This window comes from Cibotium barometz, chromosome 44, assembly GCF_041138505.1.
Source record: "Cibotium barometz isolate CiBa-2024 chromosome 44, ASM4113850v1, whole genome shotgun sequence".
In the NCBI taxonomy this organism is placed as follows: Eukaryota; Viridiplantae; Streptophyta; class Polypodiopsida; order Cyatheales; family Cibotiaceae; genus Cibotium; species Cibotium barometz.
The window spans coordinates 37,354,643-37,367,889 of record NC_141089.1 but is presented as its reverse complement, the minus strand read 5'-3'; the positions used below and the strand labels follow the sequence as shown (position 1 = coordinate 37,367,889).

General features: G+C 41.1%; 1 protein-coding gene across 1 annotated transcript in view; it reads left to right on the top strand.

Moving 5' to 3' along the window:
* Nucleotides 1–9,166, top strand: part of LOC147613246 (uncharacterized) — a 90,954-nt gene extending 81,788 nt beyond the window's left edge. The window contains exon 8 of the mRNA XM_086782519.1: nt 9,001–9,166. The gene's annotated coding sequence lies outside the window, so the exon portion shown is untranslated. The remainder of the gene's footprint in view (nt 1–9,000) is intronic.
* Nucleotides 9,167–13,247: the final 4,081 nt, after the last annotated feature.

Here is a 13,247-nt window from a genome sequence, read left to right as displayed (position 1 = left end):
CATGGGCACTTGAGAGGGTAGTGTGAGTTGCAAGTCTACAAGGACAACCATTTGTTTGCAATACTGTATTCATATGCATTGGTATGGAAATGTGGTTAGAAATGCCCATGACGCTATGTGCTTGATTCTCCCAAGATTAATATACTTTATTTGAGGGAGGGGTTGGTTGTTCTGGCTCATTGTGTCTCAAGTCTATTCAACAAATTACTTCTTGTATTGAGCATGTGTCCATCAAATCTTAGTGTATTTAAGTGTATTGATTAGCATTGTGTTCAACCAGGTTACAATATGCATTTATTATATCTAACACATGTGACAATCTATGAAGAACACGTACCATCAAGAACAAGCACATTAGTCAAACTTCAAAGAAAGGCATAAAGATGTTGCCAATGGAGCAGAAGGCACCACATATATGAGGAAAGACAAGATGCACAAGAGCACCAGATGGAGCTAGTACCACAATTATATAGAATATTTGTACACTCACAGTTGAGGACATTTGTGATATAAGAGGGAGGGAATGTAACTATTTCGTCCTCCTAGCTCTTTTCACATGATGGAACTCATGCCCGGACACTTGGACTAGTTGATGGACACATGGGAGCAGGGATCCTTAGGTTGGCACAGGAGAAAGCACCATTCTTGGTCAGAAAGCAAGGAAAAGCATCATTATTGGTCAAAAAGCAAGAAAAAGGAAAAAGTCAAACTATGTTGACCAAAAGCTGAGGGCACCATTGGACAGAAGACATTGACCTGGATCAAAAAGCTAAAAGCCACTTTTTCAAAAAGCAACTCCAGGCCCTGAAGTTGTAAAAACACAAATCAAGAACTTTGGCTATTATTAATGATATTTAATAAAGAAAAAGCAAAAGCAAAAGCAAGAAAATAAAACAAAAGCAAAGAGGCAAAGCAAAAGTAAGGCAAGGCAAAAGGAGGAGCCCCCATCTAGTATATAAGAAGAACTCGTGGAGAATCACTTTGGGAGAGCATGAACCTTGTCATCATCTTCTCCTCCCCTCTACATCATCCATATTATCATGTTCTTGACCCTTAGCCTCTACCCCGCCTACAACTCAGCCACTGTTGCCTTTGCAGGGCTGATTCCGCTAAGTGCCACCTTCGCCGGCTGAACCGCCCCCGCCCCCGCCCCCCGCCCCCGCCCCCGCCCCGCCCCGTCGGTGGCTCAGCCGCTTCCGCCGGTTGCTTAGACACTTCCGCCGGCATTTTCCGCCGCCTGTAGTAGAATTTCGTTGCTGTTTACTTTGTTGCCGCCGCCTATCTGTTGCCGTATGCCACCACTAGCACCACCACCTGTTAGCTGCCTTCTTTGGAGGGCTGCCCCCCTTTGAAGAACCACTGCCGCCTCACTTTTGGCGAAAAAGTCTTGGACAGCCATACACCTCTCTCAATATCTCTTCCACGAGTTCCTTGAGAGATTTTTGTGAACTCGAAGACTTGGTTCATATCTTGGTACTAGCCCGGTGTAAGACTCTTGTGGGTCATCCTTGTGGTGAGCTCGGCATCAGATATCTTGTGCCTTGACATTGACTTTAGCTTGACCTCGACATCAGAACTCTTGTTTGATATTGTATTCGAGTTGCAAGCAAGAGAAGCACAGGAAGCGGTACGAGGGTAAGAGCTTCATGTACTCTTCTCTATTTGTGTTGGCGACTACACCCTTGTTGGGAGCTCTATGGGAGGCACCGGCAAACGATCTCTGATTGAGGAGCTTTCTTTGCGGGAGTAAAGCTATCGGGCAACTATATAGTCTTATCGGACAGAATTTTTCGGACCGAAAACGCGTTTGGGCGCGTTAGGACCTTCGTTTTTCGGTTGGGCACATACAGGATGCTAAGTCTCCCAAGGAGGTGTGGGACACCTTGGTAAAACTCTATGAAACGAATACCAAGGCACGAAAGATAGAGTTAAAGAATGAACTTCATACTGTGGAGAAAAAGAGTATGTCTGTGAATGACTATGCATTGAAGATCAAGGGTATTGTGGAATCCCTTGCATCTATTGGCATTTCAGTAGATGATGATGATACGGTGGAAGTTTGTCTACGTGGTCTCGGGCCACAATACAAGGCGTTCAAGACGTCTATTCAGACTCGGGAAAACATTCCCAATTTCACAGATTTGGTGTCTATGTTGATATAGAAGAGAAGAGCTTGGGTGAAGACCAACAATCTTCACAAAACAAAAACAGTTCAGAGCAATAGGCCTTCTACACAAGTTCATGAAGAGGATGAGGTAGAGGAGGCCGTGGACGCGGCCAAGGAGGTGGCCGAACAGGTAATCAGAATTATGGCCAACAGCAGCAGCAACAACAGTCCCAGAATTCACAACAACAACAATACGCAGGTGGAAGAGGCCAATTCAAAGGCAGGGAGAGTCAAAGAGGTTGTGGAAATTGGCAAAGGCAGTATAATGATACACGTGGATGCTTTTATTGTGGTAAGCTTGGACATGTGCAGGCAGATTGTTATAAGAAGCAAGCTGACATGCAAAATGGGAAATTGCAGCACAACAACTATGCATCCTCGAGCAAAAACAATGAGGATAATGAAAGGTTTTTGTTATGCAGCATGTCGTTAATGCCATGTCTGAAAATGTTGAAGCAGCACATAAAGATGATGTATGGTACATTTATTCAGGTGCTTCGAACCACATGACAAGTCATGGGGAGTGGTTCAAGGAGATGAAAAACCTTGAAAGACCAGGTTTTGTGAAAACAGGGGATGACACTACTCATCCAATTGCCCATGTTGGAGATGTGCCATTGTCAAAGTGAAGTACCTTGCAGATGTACTTCATGTTCCGAACATAACAAAGAATCTGATTTCAGTTGGCCAGATGATTGAGCAGGGTTTGCAGGTTTGGTTTAATCCTGATGGTTGTTATGTTGAAGACTTTAAAGACAAGTGCAGGTTGGTTACAAAAGGCAATAGAGTGGGCAGAATGTTTACATTGAATGTAAACATGCCTGAAGTGAGTACTGTGATGTTTGCAAATGATTCAGGAATTGTTGCAGACACAGACATTTTACATAAAAGAATTGGACATGTGAATGTGCAGAGAATGAAGTCTATGTAGACTAAAGGAATTGTGACAGGGCTGCCAAAGTTTAAAGTTGAAGGTATGCAGAAAATATGTAAAGCATGCCAATTTGGAAAGCAAACAAAGCATGTATTTCCACGTGACAGAAATGTGAGCAGAAATGCACTAGATGTTGTGCATTCAGATGTATGGGATCCTACGAAGACCATGTCTATGGGAGACTGCAGCAGCAGGTAATATGTGACATTTATTGATGACCACACAAGGAAAGTGTGGGTTTACTTCATGAAGGAGAAGAGTGAGGTATTCACTCATTTTCAGAATTTCAGAGTTATGGTTGAAAAGCAAACAGGGAAACATGTAAAGTGCCTAAGGTCAGATGGAGAGGGAGAGTACTTCTCCAATGAGTTCTCTGAATTTTTGCAGAAGAATGGTATTCAGAGACAGTTTACATGCAGATACACTCCGCAACAAAATGGAGTTGCTGAGCGGAAAAACAGGCACATTGCTGAGATTGCGCGAGCATTGATGGGAGAGAAGAATATGCCGTGTGTTTATTGCGTATTCCCTTGAGCAAAAGGGATACAGGTGTTATAACCCTGCTACACGTGAGTTGAGGGTAAGCAGGGATGTTGTTTTTGATGAGATGATCAGCTGGTATACTGCTGAAAAAGAAGCTGTTGGGGCTGATGTAAGTGGAAATGTGGTTGCACAGAATGCAAGTCACCAATCACAGTCTTTGAGTGGACCAGGAGAGGCAGGCTGCGTCATAATACCAATGCTGCAAATGTGATTAGTACATCACATAAAGGCAAAAAGAAAGTGGATATGCGCAGACATATGGCATTGATTATGAGGAAACTTTTAGCCCAGTTGCCAAGATGGCAACAGTGAGAGTTGTGATAGCAGTGGCTGCGTCAAAGCAATGGTCTTTACATCAAATGGATGTAAAGAATGTATTCTTGCATGGGGATTTGCAGGAAGAGGTGTATATGTTGCAGCCACCTGGTTATGAGGATATGAGTCACCCCCAGCATGTTTGCAGGTTGAAGAAAGTCTTGTATGGCTTAAAACAAGCACCAAGAGCATGGTTTGACAAGATTTTTGAATACCTTGTCACTATTGGCTTTCATGTAGCCAATACAGATTTCTCGCTGTATGTGAGACACAGTGATAGAGGGGTTATGCTTGTTGTCATCTATGTAGATGACCTGATCATTACGGGGAACCATGATGCAGAGATCTTTAATGTAAAGATCTTGCTTAGATAGAAGTTTGAGATGAAGGATCTGGGGGAGCTCAGATATTTCTTGGGCATTGAGGTGATTAGGTCACCACATGGTATTGGATTAGTGGAGAGAGAGTATGGCTTGGACATGTTGTCCAAGTATGGTATGACAAGCTGTAAGCCTATCTCAGTGCCATTGGATCAGAATGGTAAGTTTAGTGCAGATTCAGGAGAGATTTTGGAGGATCCTACTATGTATAGGCGCATAGTGGGAAGCTTGATCTACATGACGATCACCAGGTCAGATTTGAGCTATGCTGTTGGTTTGGTGAGTCAATTTATGCAGGTTTCTCGGAAGCCGCATTTGGATGCATTGAGACGCATACTGAGGTATGTAAGGTCTACTTTGCATTGTGGACTATTTTATGAAGCTGGGAGAGAGATATGTGTACATGGGTACACAGATGCTGATTGGGCTGGTAGTATCTCAGATAGAAGATCTACTAGTGGCTTCATGTTTTCTTTGGGGAGTGCTGCTGTGACTTGAAGCAGCCTACGGTTGCTCTATCCAGTACAGAGGCCGAGTACAGAGGTGCTGCTATGGCAGCATGTGAGGTAGCTTGGTTGAGAAAGCTACTTGCAGATTTGGATCTATCAGTGAATAGACAAGTTGTCATTTTCTGTGACAACATTAGTAGTATACAGTTGGCCAGGAACCTTGTTTTTCATGCTCGCACGAAGCATATAGAGGTCTACTACCATTTTGTCAGAGAGAATGTTTTGGCAAGAGACATTGACCTTGTTTATGTCAACACAGGATCAGGTGGCTGACATCTTCACCAAAGCATTGGGTACAGAGAAGCTCCGCAGATTCTGGGCTTCGCTTGGTGTAGATGAGATGGAGTTGAGCTCGAGGGGGAGTGTTGAGATATCGAGCTCATCTAGTGAGGCGGTGGACACTGATGACCCGCCTGGGGGATAGGCCCCACACTTACACCACTGGCATGGTTGGTGAGATCATGGGTGATATGCGGCCAGTGGGATGACAGGCTGTGTGACAGCCATTCTAGAGACTGGCATAGTTATAGCGCCAGCTCATTTAGTTGGGTTCACACTATAGAGAACCCTAGTATGTATTTGGTTGAGTACCTTTTCATATTGTGTGTACTCTTATCTTTGTATATGGTGTGTTGAGTGTTGTGTGAAGAAGAAGAAGATTTTCAGCCTCCCACCTTGTGTGTTCTCTTTTAGGGTTTTGTGAGTGTGTGTGTGCTTGCAAGAGCTCAAGCTCTCTTCTCTCTTGCATCTTTTCATCTCTCATAGGCCAGCTGCCTTGGGGACTTGGAAAGGTGTCACACTTGCGAACATAGTCTGCTCGTGTAACCTCACCTTCACTCAAGGCTGGTGTCCTCTGTAGAGAATAGGGGTCGCAAATTGCATTCTGCTGAAGTTTGACCTTGATCTCTCATGGTACTCCATCTAAATGGCTTTTTTTAATTTTACAAATTAATTAATTGGTCAAGGCAAATCGTTTCTAAGGGTATACTGTAGTCAAGCTGCTCTTCTTACAAAGGGACCCATCCTTCCCTCACAAAAAGGGCAAGGGAGGACTTGAAGCCTTTACCTCTTGTCAGTGTGACATGAGCTCCACCACAAGGCTACACAGCCATATTGTTTACCCTTGCATTCTACAAGTATATGAGCTATCTTTTGCATGTTGCCTTCTATTTATTGTTACGTTGCTTTTGTTTTGCTACATTGTGTTGCTTTTTTTATAGCCATAATGATTAAAAAAACATTTGTATAACTAAGCTTATTTTTTATCATTTACTATAGCTAATGGAAAAACCTTTAATTTCATTGTTGCAAACATAATAGGCAGGAGATGGGGTGCATTGCTTACTGTAGTTGACATTAGAGGTGCGAAAGTGGTTGCAAATACCGTCCTTTAGCACCTGGCTTTTCCCCAAGGACAATGTGGATTGCACATGCATCCTTGTGTGGGGATGCTGCATGTGACTTTCCCTCCAACGTACCTCCTCCTTATGTTGGAACAGTTTTTACTCAATCTAGTACAGTCTGGATGGCATTCCAGAACTTTTGCACAAGCTCTCCTCTAGAACATAAATTCTTCATTATTTACAAATCTGGCTGCTCCCTGTCATTGTGGGAATGTGTAATGAGGAGCTTGATTCTGCAAACACTTGACCAGTAAACTTAATTAACAACACAAATTCCACACAAGTACATGCTACAACACATGCACAATCGCACCACACGAGTGGCCGAAGATGGGCCAGTCCCCCCCTTAAGATACATATCTTTATTATCAAAGGGCCTGCGTGCATGAGAATTTCTAAGTACATGAAATAGAGCAAAATCAGGGATTTCAGTTGCAGTACACACAAACATGTGACCGCCCGTCACAGGGAGTACAAACTGAAGTACAGCCTAAAGATTATGACGGCTGGTCACAACCTTTCAACACTTCGGCCTTGCTTGTATACTGTAGGAATACCTTCCGGGTGTCCCCATGTTTGCTTGATATACCACCGGGTTCACCTGGACCAATGTGGACTGTCAAGGCAGTTTTGTCCACTCTTCGATGGGTGTAAAAAACTTCAACCAACCTGTTTTGCCTTGTTCAACAGGTTTAGCTCTGAAAAACAGCACCTTGGGCCACACGTGTGAAGGAAATGCAGCCCCAAAGCAGTCAAAACATGTCACATAACCTATATCGCTGTTTGTACAGCACAATGAGCATAAAAGCGACCTCTAGATGCAGGAAAGGGGCAACCAACAGCTGTAGAATGTGCAGGAGAGCTAGTAGACAGTGGGTATGCCTGTAGAGGAGCTGGTGTAAAGTCATGGAGCCTTGAGGAGCAAAAAACGCACCAAAAAGATTCACCAAATTTAGACGTTCACCTGCTTTTCTTGCATGTGTGGGATGTATAGAGTCTTTTGGCACACACACACACATACATGGTGTGAGGTGTCCTTTCCTTCTGCTGTCCTCGGTTTTTAAACTGTCTGCCCACCTTGTGAAAAGCTATAAAAACTTTTCACTTTTCCAGCAATGTAATACGTACGTGATTAGTAATAAAGGTTTAATAAAGATAAATATGTTTTGTGTGGACATTGCCTAGTATCTAGGCGTCCCCAGTTCCATGGACATTCACAGGCAATAAATACTAGGCAATGTCCACACCAAAGAGACGGTTTTACATGAACAAAAACAATATCCAGGCAACATGCACATGCAGTTGTTGTCTTGAAAAATTTCGTATCAGATCATCCTGTACACCACGCTCCATAACTGGTCATCGTCGTTTACAATGGCTCGAGACCAGTATTCCATGTTAGCTGCCCATGAAGCCGAAGGACGCCCTAGTTTATGGATGCCATCCATGAAATCCATGCACACGTCCAAGTCAGTTTCTCATGGATTCTTTTATGAAAGAAACCCTAATCCAATTCTAACATTTAAGCACACGTCATAATTTAGGAGAGTGGTGACAGATTGTGCTACCACACGGTATGCCAAAGAAACTCGGTTGGGGCCAATGAGAGTTCACATCATGTAAATTTGGGCATCACCTTGCTCTGAGCTGAATGGCTGACACCATGAGCACAGTAGCAATACCAGGATCACAACAAATATTCATATACCAGTCAAGGTGTGATATGGCAATTGTTTCAAAGGATCGAAGGATACCTAGATTTCCAGTGGCTCCCTTGTAATATCACCCATGCTAAGCCTCTCAATGAAAAGCACCCAGCACGAGACTGGAGGTGGATGGATGTCTATGTTGGAGTGATCTTCAATCTGGTGTGTTTACCACAGCTGGTGAGATGAGGCATTTTGTGCTCCTTGGCTTAAAGAGAAACAGGTGAAGGCCACCTTCTGAGGTGCTTCGGAAGGGCAAGCTAGTCTGCTGGCAGGAAAAGTCCTCTTGCTGTTGACATCGTGTTGAAAATAACCCGAGGCTTCTAGACCCACTTCTGGTCTTCTTCCCATGTTGATGAGAATCTGCTTCAGCTTCTTCTCTTGCAAGCAATGAGCGTTGCTGATGAAGTGGTTTCGTGGCTTCACAGATTTTTCAAGCTGAAGTTTGTTACTTGAGCATCACCTGTTGGCTTGCACCTCGTGGCTTGCACTACCACACCTCTGCCTGAACGTGCCTGTTACATCACCTGAATCTTTGGGATTCCTCAAGGACGGGTAAGTAATAGGTAATTTAGAGGGCTATGCCAGTGACTGAGGTAACATTAATTTTGTCCGTTTTAAGGTGAATGCCTGAAATCGGGTTCAACCATGAGTCACAAATTAATGCCTACTCCAATTGGCTATTCCCTATTACCTATCCATCCTTACAAATCCCATAGATACAGGTGATGTATCCATGCCACTCTTCATTGGCTTGCTTGGCCTGGGCGGCTTTCTCGTCTGCTGGGTGCTTCCTTCCATTATAGTTAGGCCATGTGACGCTATGTATGAGCATCTTAATGTCATTGCACATTTTGCATATTTTGCATCACCAATTGGAACTCTGGAGAAGAGGATAGTGCCTGGGTCTGATCGTATGTAGGTTTCGAACCTTGTGCAGGTTTTCAACCCTCCTTTTCCACATCTCATAGTTTATGATTATGTAACATGTCAGATTCTCCTCTCTAACACAGCTTTGTTTTTTCCGATTGTATGGGTTGCAGGCGGAGGTTTTTCCCATGAGCTTGCTACAAAAGGAATTTTCATAAAACCAAAAGATTATACCAGTCATTGGAGAACACAGCATTGATCATTGGCTTTATGCATGACCATTGCATTAGTCCCATTTTAATATTTGCATTTTTTTAAAAAATAAAGTGATTCATTTATTCATCTTTGTGGCACTGTATTTTTCTTTCCATTTATATGCGTCTCAATGTCCATGTCTGTGTGCATATGAAGTTACTCTAAAATCTCTTCCTAGCTCCCCTCCCTATTATGTTGAGGTCTGAGATAGGTATCTCCAGGTGGTAGAATAGTGACTGCAATCTTGGGTTTGATTTGCACGGTGGTTGTGTGGTTGAAGCTGGGTGTAAATTCCAGGTGATTTTGACGGCTCAGATGTCCCTTAGACGTGACTTCTCCAAAGAATAACCCCCCTCCCCACAAAAAAAAAAAAGGCCCCCAAAAAAAAGGGAAAAAGAAAACAGAAAAGTGACTGCAATATCTTTGATACTTTGTTCTTTTTAGGGTGATCAATATTAAAAATGTGTTCTAAAGTCTTGATAGTATCGATATCAAAAAAAATACTTCATGCCAACAAAATAACGCATGCCAGACATGGAAAATACCCTTTTGCAAAGTGCCAAACAAAATTCAGACAACATGGGTGCTAGAGGCTCGAGGCTCGAGGCTAGAGAAACTCACAGAAAGGGCAAATGTGCATTCTCCATCAATGGCGTATAGGATAGCAAAGAATAGCTCTTTTGTAGGTACACCCCTATTTTCAAGACCCCCACAAGTCTAAAGAAACTCATAGAAAGGGCAAATGTTCATTTTCCATCTTCTGCATGTAGGATAGTAAAGAATAGCTCTTCTGCATGTACACTTGTCACTCAAGAGCTACTGACTCCAACGAGATGAGTTACCGCACAGCTAGTGACTGCAGAATATTGGATATGAGGCTTTTAGTACTTGTCATAGCCCCCTCTTTTGAATGAGGAACCCATCTAATTCCCTACTTTAGTTTTTCTTAGCCATCCAATCCTAAACTAATATTCCAACATTTTTTGTTTTTTAGATCCAAAAGCTGGTCTATCACTCTACTCATTTCCAGTTAGCTACGAACCGTATTAAAATGTGTCATATACTTTACATTATGTATTCTCACAAAGATGATGTAGTTTGGTCAATCATTCCTCCTAGTGTAGTTTTTCCACCAGTGGCTGGTTGTAGGCAGTCTGTGAGACTCTAAACGTTGAAGGAATGCTAAGGCCAAAAAACATCATGTTTTTCCTCGTAAATGGAATGTTCAAAGAGAAATGAATATACTAATTTTTACATTTTGTTGGTCCCCCCCTTTCTCTCTCTCTCTCTCTCTCTCTATATATATATATATATATATATATATATATATATAAAATATATATATATATATATATATATATATATTATATATATATATATATATATATATATATATATATATATATATATATATATATATATATATACACACACACACACAAAAGCCTCACTTCGAGAAAATAATACTTATTGCACACTAACACTAGTTTGGTAATAGGATGGATATACACTGTGTGGATTTATCTTGTTGGAGGAAAATTTTGGAGTATTACAATCCTTTTGATATTGCCACTATCAAGACTTTAAAAAACATTGTATTTTTTCATATAATTGAATGTTAAGATTGAAATGAATATTTTTGAGACGTGAAAAATATTATACCTAATGAGATGAGAAAAACTTGTTTTGGGATAAGGCATGAGTGTAAGTCTATGGGAACTAGCACTGATTGACATGAAATGTTAGGAGAACTTAACTTTATTTTCTAATAAAGGGAGCTCAACACTCTTCTATTATCCCAATACTTGGATTAATCCTATTAGTGCTCTGGAATCTTATTTGGACTTTAATTCAAAAAAATTTGAAAATGTGGGTCTTTAGGTTAATGTTCCTTATATATATATTCAATTAATGTCTAATGCACATTGGAAAGTTCATTTTGAACTTCTGTTTTATGGGAATTCATCTTAGATATTAGAAGAATTTTTGTATTCAAAAATATCTCAGTTTTAAATTACCTCTAGATATTCTCTCTAGACGAAAATAAGATAAAACAAGATTTTTTTTCGTTTTTGAGGGGGGAATGATTATAAGAGACAGAAGGAGAGGTTCTTATACCTTTATATCTCAAAAGCTGGGGAGATAAATCTTACATCCTACCTCACTTAAAAACGTGAGATGTCCTCATCTCGTAACTGAAGGATGATCTCTTTCATCACCTTCTTCTTCAATCACTTTCAGCGTTACTGTCTTGAAAGTGGATGGCTGGTTGGAGAACTTCTTTCTTTGATTCTTTCAATTCTTAGACTGGGATCTTGCATTATTTTGCATTGAAGCTGAGGGTTGGTTAGAGGGTCTATCTCTAAGGTTTTCCTGATTTTGACGGAAAGGAACGTGATTACTCTGAAAAGGAGCTGGAGTTTGAAATCTTGGTTCCTGACTTCTCTGCCCAGAAAACCTTGATCCAAAAGGAGTTGGGTAATCTACACTGCGATGTTCGATCCTTGACAGATATAGCATTTAACTTCTTTGTTCATGGGTCGAACTTCTGAAGTTAAATTTCAAGAGATTGTGTTTCGAAAAAAATACCTTTCTTCCATTCTAGAACTTCTCGCATCCTGAGTTTGACCTTGTTGTCTCTTAGGAGGTGGAAAGTTAGAATCACCTTTCGGAGCTAGAAATCTGTTGAAAGATGATGGTGCTAGCTTTGGCGGAAACTTGACAACAAAGGCCTTGGCAAAATCCTTCGCCATCCGCATTGCTTCAGCCATGGAAACTGGCTTGGCATTCTTTACCAGGATATCTAAAGGTTCGTTCATTTCCCGAATGAACTTGGTCATCAGCTGTTCTTTATCCAACGGTGGTGAGTATTTAAGAAGGAGAGCGAATGCTTGGTGATACACTTCAATAGTTCTGTTCCCCTAGGTTAACTCTAAGAATTCGTTCATCTTGGTTTTCAAAAAGCGGGAGGACAGAATCTCTTCCTTACGTAAATCTTGAGATCATTTCATGTCTGGATGTTCTGATCCAGATGGTTTGTCTCGCAGTGGTTTCTCCGTGCCACTCTAACTATTTCTACTATCTTCAACCTTGCAAGAGTTATTTTACTCTTCTCGTTGTATCCAGTGACATCGAAGTATTCTTCCATTGCTTTGATCCACTTCTCCACAGGCTCGTCTAAGTTTTTTCCTTCACCCTTGAAAGGTCCAAGCTGCGATCTATGAAGAGTTACGAACATCTGGGTCGAGCTCTTCTTCATCGAGTTGGGGGTTTAATATTCCTACCACGATGACCTCGATCCATGATCCTATCAATACGAAAATTCTTGTTAAGTTCCTTTTTTCAATTTAACCAAGACACTCCGGTGAAAAGATCACTTTATTTATAATTCGAATCTAACTTTAGATCCAACTGATTTTAGGGTTCCTTAAGGTCTAGTCAACCCTCACAGAATCGTGGGATAAAGATTCCTTCTATAAGAAGAACATACAGAACTCATTATCAAAAAATAGTTCATTTATATTCTTAATATAATAATGGTCCATCAGACCAAAAATTTCATCTGAACATTTTTCACGGGAATTTCAGTTATACATATTCTCAATTTGTCATTCCTTAATTAGATCTACTAGGTCAAAGGTCAAGCTGCGAACGACAAACAATTTATCAGCACAATCCACTAATCTCATAGTGATCTTTTGAAAGTCATAATCGTCTTTCAAGTTATTAACATCATTACTAAGATTCTCTCCATTCATCCTCATTGTAGCTTTATTCAACTTATCTTCTTTTTTCAACCAGAAATCAAAAATCCTAATCTTTCAGTCAGAATCCAAATCAATTTATCAATTCTCAATCAGAATTCTAAAATCATATCAACCAGCATCCGAAATCATCATCTAGGATAGCATTTTTGCTTTTAACTTCAAGATCTTAGATTTACTCGTATATATTGTTAATAAAGAGCTGCAGTATATCCACGGTAAATACGGGTGGTCACGGTCCTTAGAGCTATAGGGTAAATACCATCATATCTAGGCCTCAAGCAAGTCAGGGATTCCACACAATTGCGGTACTTCCATCTGAAGACTCAATTTCCAATTTATGAATCTTCATTCCGAATATCAATTTGTATGAATTTCAACACGGTTTCAATCTTTTACTC